At 49.7% G+C, this 7,500-nt stretch overlaps 1 non-coding gene across 1 annotated transcript; it reads left to right on the plus strand.

The window, feature by feature from the left end:
• Window positions 1–5,649: 5,649 nt before the first annotated feature.
• LOC143176345 (5.8S ribosomal RNA) lies at window positions 5,650–5,804 on the plus strand. The gene has a single exon (XR_013000907.1). It is a non-coding gene; the product is annotated as a 5.8S ribosomal RNA (ribosomal RNA).
• Window positions 5,805–7,500: the final 1,696 nt, after the last annotated feature.

Genomic DNA, 7,500 nt, shown 5'->3' on the forward strand with positions numbered 1-7,500 from the left:
GGGGAGCAATAGAACGTTGAGTTGACTTATCGGGTCTTCGTTGGAATTACCGTCGCTGGCATTGTAAACTCCAGATGACCTTGTGATTCCTTCGTCGGGCACTGGTAAAGGGTGGCGATGATGCGTTCTATAATAGAAATACCCGTCGTAGCGTTTCTTCCGAGTCAACCCGCTCACGAAACACTCTCTCGTCGTGGAATCCCCGCGTCGGAGAGTAAAACGCGAATTCATAGTATGGAAACTTACGTCTCTCGACGATGGGACGATCCACGCGAAGAGTTGTTACGTGCACGCGTATGGTGCGATTGCGTCGATTCGCTTTTCTGTACGGGGAGTAATAGAACGTTGAGTTGACTTATCGGGTCTTCGTTGGAATTACCGTCGCTGGCATTGTAAACTCCAGATGACCTTGTGATTCCTTCGTCGGGCACTGGTAAAGGGTGGCGATGATGCGTTCTATAATAGAAATACCCGTCGTAGCGTTTCTTCCGAGTCAACCCGCTCACGAAACTCTCTCTCGTCGTGGAATCCCCGCGTCGGAGAGTAAAACGCGAATTCATACTATGAAAACTTACGTCTCTCGACGATGGGACGATCCACGCGAAGAGTTGTTTACGTGCACGCGTATGGTGCGATTGCGTCGATTCGCTTTTCTGTACGGGGAGAAATAGAACGTTGAGTTGACTTATCGGGTCTTCGTTGGAATTACCGTCGCTGGCATTGTAAACTCCAGATGACCTTGTGATTCCTTCGTCGGGCACTGGTAAAGGGTGGCGATGATGCGTTCTATAATAGAAATACCCGTCGTAGCGTTTCTTCCGAGTCAACCCGCTCACGAAACTCTCTCTCGTCGTGGAATCCCCGCGTCGGAGAGTAAAACGCGAATTAATACTATGAAAACTTACGTCTCTCGACGATGGGACGATCCACGCGAAGAGTTGTTTACGTGCACGCGTATGGTGCGATTGCGTCGATTCGCTTTTCTGTACGGGGAGAAATAGAACGTTGAGTTGACTTATCGGGTCTTCGTTGGAATTACCGTCGCTGGCATTGTAAACTCCAGATGACCTTGTGATTCCTTCGTCGGGCACTGGTAAAGGGTGGCGATGATGCGTTCTATAATAGAAATACCCGTCGTAGCGTTTCTTCCGAGTCAACCCGCTCACGAAACTCTCTCTCTCGTCGTGGAATCCCCGCGTCGGAGAGTAAAACGCCGAAGGCTTACTATGAAACTTACGTCTCTCGACGATGGGACGATCCACGCGAAGAGTTGTTACGTGCACGCGTATGGTGCGATTGCGTCGATTCGCTTTTCTGTACGGGGAGTAATAGAACGTTGAGTTGACTTATCGGGTCTTCGTTGGAATTACCGTCGCTGGCATTGTAAACTCCAGATGACCTTGTGATTCCTTCGTCGGGCACTGGTAAAGGGTGGCGATGATGCGTTCTATAATAGAAATACCCGTCGTAGCGTTTCTTCCGAGTCAACCCGCTCACGAAACTCTCTCTCGTCGTGGAATCCCCGCGTCGGAGAGTAAAACGCGAATTCATAGTATGGAAACTTACGTCTCTCGACGATGGGACGATCCACGCGAAGAGTTGTTACGTGCACGCGTATGGTGCGATTGCGTCGATTCGCTTTTCTGTACGGGGAGCAATAGAACGTTGAGTTGACTTATCGGGTCTTCGTTGGAATTACCGTCGCTGGCATTGTAAACTCCAGATGACCTTGTGATTCCTTCGTCGGGCACTGGTAAAGGGTGGCGATGATGCGTTCTATAATAGAAATACCCGTCGTAGCGTTTCTTCCGAGTCAACCCGCTCACGAAACTCTCTCTCGTCGTGGAATCCCCGCGTCGGAGAGTAAAACGCGAATTCATAGTATGGAAACTTACGTCTCTCGACGATGGGACGATCCACGCGAAGAGTTGTTACGTGCACGCGTATGGTGCGATTGCGTCGATTCGCTTTTCTGTACGGGGAGCAATAGAACGTTGAGTTGACTTATCGGGTCTTCGTTGGAATTACCGTCGCTGGCATTGTAAACTCCAGATGACCTTGTGATTCCTTCGTCGGGCACTGGTAAAGGGTGGCGATGATGCGTTCTATAATAGAAATACCCGTCGTAGCGTTTCTTCCGAGTCAACCCGCTCACGAAACTCTCTCTCGTCGTGGAATCCCCGCGTCGGAGGGTAAAACGCGATATATAATAGTATATGCCAGTGGTTCGCGCGCGTCGTCTCTGAGATACGCGGTCGACAGAGTTCCGAAAACACGTGATGTGCCACGATTTCCGTGCGTCTTACATCTTTCGACGATGGGACGATCCACGCGAAGAGAACGTTCGTGCTTGCGTGAGGTGCAACAGCGTCGATTCGCTTTTCTGTACGGGGAGAAATAGAACGTTGAGTTGACTTATCGGGTCTTCGTTGGAATTACCGTCGCTGGCATTGTAAACTCCAGATGACCTTGTGATTCCTTCGTCGGGCACTGGTAAAGGGTGGCGATGATTCGTTCTATAATAGTAATACCCGTCGTAGCGTTTCGACCGATGTCACCCGCCACGAAAGTCTCTCTCGACGTGGAAACCCCGCGCCGAAGAGTAAACGCGAAGGCTTACCATACGAAAGAAAACGGTATTATACGCCTGTGGTATGTGCGTCTCGGCTCTGTGATACGCGATCGGCAGAGTTACAAAAAAACGTTGATGGGCCACGATTTCCGTGCGTCTTACATCTTTCGACGATGGGACGATCCACGCGAAGAGTAGTTACGTGCTCGCGCGAGGTGCGATAGCGTCGATTCGCTTTTCTGTACGGGGAGAAATAGAACGATGAGTTGACTTATCGGGTCTTCGTTGGAATTACCGTCGCTGGCATTGTGAACTCCAGATGACCTTGTGATTCCTTCGTCGGGCACTGGTAAAGGGTGGCGATGATTCGTTCTATAATAGAAATACCCGTCGTAGCGATTCGGCCGAGTCACCCGCCACGAAACTCTCTCTCGTCGTGGAATCCCCATGTCGGAGAGTAAAACGCGAAGGCTAACTATATATAAGAAATATATAGTATTATTTATGCCTGTGGTTCTCCGTTTGCCCTACTCTCAGATACGCGACTCGGAGAGTTACGAATAATCGTGATGGACCACGATTTCTGTACGTCTTACATCTTTCGACGATGGGACGATCCACGCGAAGAGATCATTCCTGCTTGCGTGAGGTGCGATAGCGCCGATTCGCTTTTCTGTACGGGGAGAAATAGAACGATGAGTTGACTTATCGGGTCTTCGTTGGAATTACCGTCGCTGGCATTGTAAACTCCAGATGACCTTGTGATTCCTTCGTCGGGCACTGGTAAAGGGTGGCGATGATTCGTTCTATAATAGAAATACCCGTCGTAGCGATTCGGCCGTGTCACCCGCCACGAAAATCTCTCTCGTCGTGGAATCCCCGCGTCGTAGAGTAAACGCGAAGGCTTGCTATAGAAGACTATAGTTTATACGCCTGTGGTTCACCGGTTGCCTGCTCTCCGGGGTACGCGATCGCGCAGGAGTTACGGAAGAACTTGATGGGCCACGATCTCCAAGCGGCTATATCTTTCGACGATGGGACGATTCACGCGAAGAGAACGTTCGTGCATGCGTGAGGTGCGATAGCGTTGATTCGCTTGTCTGTACGGGGAGAAATAGAACGATGAGTTGACTTATCGGGTCTTCGTTGGAATTACCGTCGCTGGCATTGTAAACTCCAGATGACCTTGTGATTCCTTCGTCGGGCACTGGTAAAGGGTGGCGATGATTCGTTCTATAATAGAAATACCCGTCGTAGCGTTTCGACCGATGTCACCCGCCACGAAATTCTCTCTCGTCGTGGAATCCCCGCGTCGGAGAGTAACCGCCGAAGGCTTGCTATAGAAGACTATAGTTTATACGCCTGTGGTTCACCGGTTGCCGGCTCTCCGGGGCACGCGATCGCGCGAAGGTTACGGAGGGACGTGAAGCGCCCGAGCAATGAAACGTCCGCAGGAGGAAACGAGCAACCGCCGAACATTGTTTCGCGACGTTTCCATAATGTATTGTCGTTTCGCTCGCATCCCGCTTCTTTCCCCTAGTTTCCTCGACGCGTAGTTTCGCAGCCTTAGTGGACGAATCATTCTCGATTCGAGGAAAGATATGCAGTGGGGCGTGCAATGAGCCCGCCAGAGACCACGATCTCCAATGCGTCTTTACATCTTTCGACGATGGGATGATCCACGCGAAGAGAACGTTCGTGCTTGCGCGAGGTGCGTTAGCGTCGATTCGCTTTTCTGTACGGGGAGAAATAGAACGATGAGTTGACTTATCGGGTCTTCGTTGGAATTACCGTCGCTGGCATTGTAAACTCCAGATGACCTTGTGATTCCTTCGTCGGGCACTGGTAAAGGGTGGCGATGATTCGTTCTATAATAGAAATACCCGTCGTAGCGATTCGGCCGAGTCACCCGCCACGAAACTGTCTCTCTTTCGTCGTGGAAACCCCGCGTCGGAGAGTAAAACGCGCGAAGGCTGTGACTGTAACATATATATATACAGTATACAATGCCTGTGGTTTTTGCGCGTGTCGGCTCTTCGGTATACGCGATCGGCCAGAGTTACGGAGGGACGGTGAAGCGCACGAGAAATTGAAACGGCCGCACGATTGGAACCGAGCAACCGTCGAACATTGTTTCGCGACGTTTCCATAATGCGTTTTCGTTTCGCTCGCATACCGCTTCTTTTCCCCTAGTCTCTGAGACGCGTTTTCGAGCCGTTCTTCTACTATCGATTCTCGTAGAGAGAAGGGACCGGGTAGTCTGGAAGTGGAACCCGCATCTTGCGTGTACCGTACACGGAATTGAGAGGACCGGCCGTGAAGCTCGTTTTAAAGCCGTGCGTCTGACACCCAACTCTTGCGCGCCAATTTCGCGGCAAGAGATAATATGGGACGAATGACCGGCAAAGAGCCAGCTGTGAAGTCTGTTTTTTTAATCGAATCCGTGGACGTGTGTATGCCGTAGCGTCGCTCGTCGTGTTCGTTCATGGTCGTTCCGAGAGAAAGAACGAAAGCGGTAACGAAGGGACCGGCCGTGAAGCTCGTTTTAAAGCCGCGCGTCTGACACCCAACTCTTGCGCGCCAATTTCGCGGCAAGAGATAACATGGGACGAATGACCGGCAAAGAGCCAGCTGTGAAGTCTTTTTTCATTATTTGCTTTCAATCGATCGATCGGTACGATTCGTGCAACGTTTCGCGCGATGCGACGCGAAAACATGCGCGCAACAATAGATGCGTCTGATCGGAAGAACGCGAGGGTCGACTGCACGCGATGGATTCAGTATCGGGTAGGATACAAAATATATCCCCGTCGTTTCCACGCGTGCGAGTCTTCTGCGTCTTTCGCGGGTTTTTGAATGCACTATACGCCCGGAACGTCGAGAAATATATACATATTACTTGAACGTTTTTCGTCTCGAAAGGCTTCGGTGTCGTCTCCAAGGCGACGCCTGAATCTCCTTCGCGCGCTGGTCGGAGATTCAGGTATCAACTTTTATCTTCTCTTTGAAAGAAGAGAGATATTAGGTCGAACAAATGAGAATAAAATTATATATGTGAAATATAAAATTTATACGATTACCCTGAACGGTGGATCACTTGGCTCGTGGGTCGATGAAGAACGCAGCTAATTGCGCGTCAACGTGTGAACTGCAGGACACATGAACATCGACATTTCGAACGCACATTGCGGTCCACGGATACAATTCCTGGACCACGCCTGGCTGAGGGTCGTTTACGTACCATACACTGCTTGCGTAGCTCTGTCAAATCCCCGCAGTCGTTCACCTCTTCGGATCGAACGTTTTTTTACCGAAGGGCGCAAAGAACGTTTCTGAGTCGGGTTAAGAGAAGGATGCTACGTACGAGCGAACGATGGGTGTCTCGTCGGCGTTTGTCGCGGACACGCGAAAATTCTGTGAATTTCACGGACAGTGTACGTTCTAGTTGTTGCAAAACGATCGGAATCGTTTGTATGGACTCGCGTGAGTGTTCGCGGCGTCGTGCGTCGTTCAATTACGACCGCCCGCGGATACCGCTCCACTGCGATATGGATCTGAGCGACAACTTTTTCGGCTGTTCGTGAGATGAACGGTTTCGTGTGTTTAGAAAAATTTTTTTTCCCGCGCTCCCGACGTCACCTGAAATGATGCGTCAGAGGTGAAAGAAAATATTAAGAAGTCGAGAGAGAGAGAGACTACACACGTTTTATTCATATTTTGTATACCGTGCGTGAGACGGATGTGCACGACACGTCGTATGTCGGTATATTACCGACTGGCCCCAGGGAGATTGTTTTCTTCCTCTCTTACGAATGAGATGTACGTTTCGGAGGATCGTCGTTACCGAAACACACGGCAAAACGAGACTTCTCGCAGCAGAACCTTTATACACAATACACATCGACTCTTTTTACCCCGAGAGAGAGAGAAAAGGTGTATTTCTTTTTTTTATTTTTCGAATTCGACGCACGAACGCTTTGACGACTGGAGAAAAACACGGTGTGTGTTAAAATCGTGCGGGACGAGCATGCGTATTCGTAACGGGTCGAATAGTTCTTATTCCCCGTCGTCGCGTGTCCTCGCTGGACCACCACCGTGCGCTTCCGCCACGTTCAGTTGAATTTCGAAATATATATATATAAAAAGAATCACCATATACTCTCTTTCGGGAGGTGTATTTTTATCGGTTTCTGCTATAGAGAAGAGACGGAGATCGTGTTGTGAGGTGTAACGTTTCTGTATCCCCGTTTCGGAGGATCGTCGTTATCGGCGGAACACACGTCAAAACGAGACTTCTCGCAGAACCTTTATACACAATACACATCGACTCTTTTACCCCGAGAGAGAGAAAAGGTGTTTTTCTTTTTTTTTTATTTTTCGAATTCGACGCACGAACGCTTTGACGACTGGAGAAAAACACGGTGTGTGTTAAAATCGTGCGGGACGAGCATGCGTATTCGTAACGGGTCGAATAGTTCTTATTCCCCGTCGTCGCGTGTCCTCGCTGGACCACCACCGTGCGCTTCCGCCACGTTCAGTTGAATTTCGAAATATATATATATAAAAAGAATCACCATATACTCTCTTTCGGGAGGTGTATTTTTATCGGTTTCTGCTATAGAGAAGAGACGGAGATCGTGTTGTGAGGTGTAACGTTTCTGTATCCCCGTTTCGGAGGATCGTCGTTATCGGCGGAACACACGTCAAAACGAGACTTCTCGCAGAACCTTTATACACAATACACATCGACTCTTTTACCCCGAGAGAGAGAAAAGGTGTTTTTCTTTTTTTTTTATTTTTCGAATTCGACGCACGAACGCTTTGACGACTGGAGAAAAACACGGTGTGTGTTAAAATCGTGCGGGACGAGCATGCGTATTCGTAACGGGTCGAATAGTTCTTATTCCCCGTCGTCGCGTGTCCTCGCT

This window comes from Nomia melanderi, unplaced genomic scaffold (assembly GCF_051020985.1).
Source record: "Nomia melanderi isolate GNS246 unplaced genomic scaffold, iyNomMela1 scaffold0501, whole genome shotgun sequence".
In the NCBI taxonomy this organism is placed as follows: Eukaryota; Metazoa; Arthropoda; class Insecta; order Hymenoptera; family Halictidae; genus Nomia; species Nomia melanderi.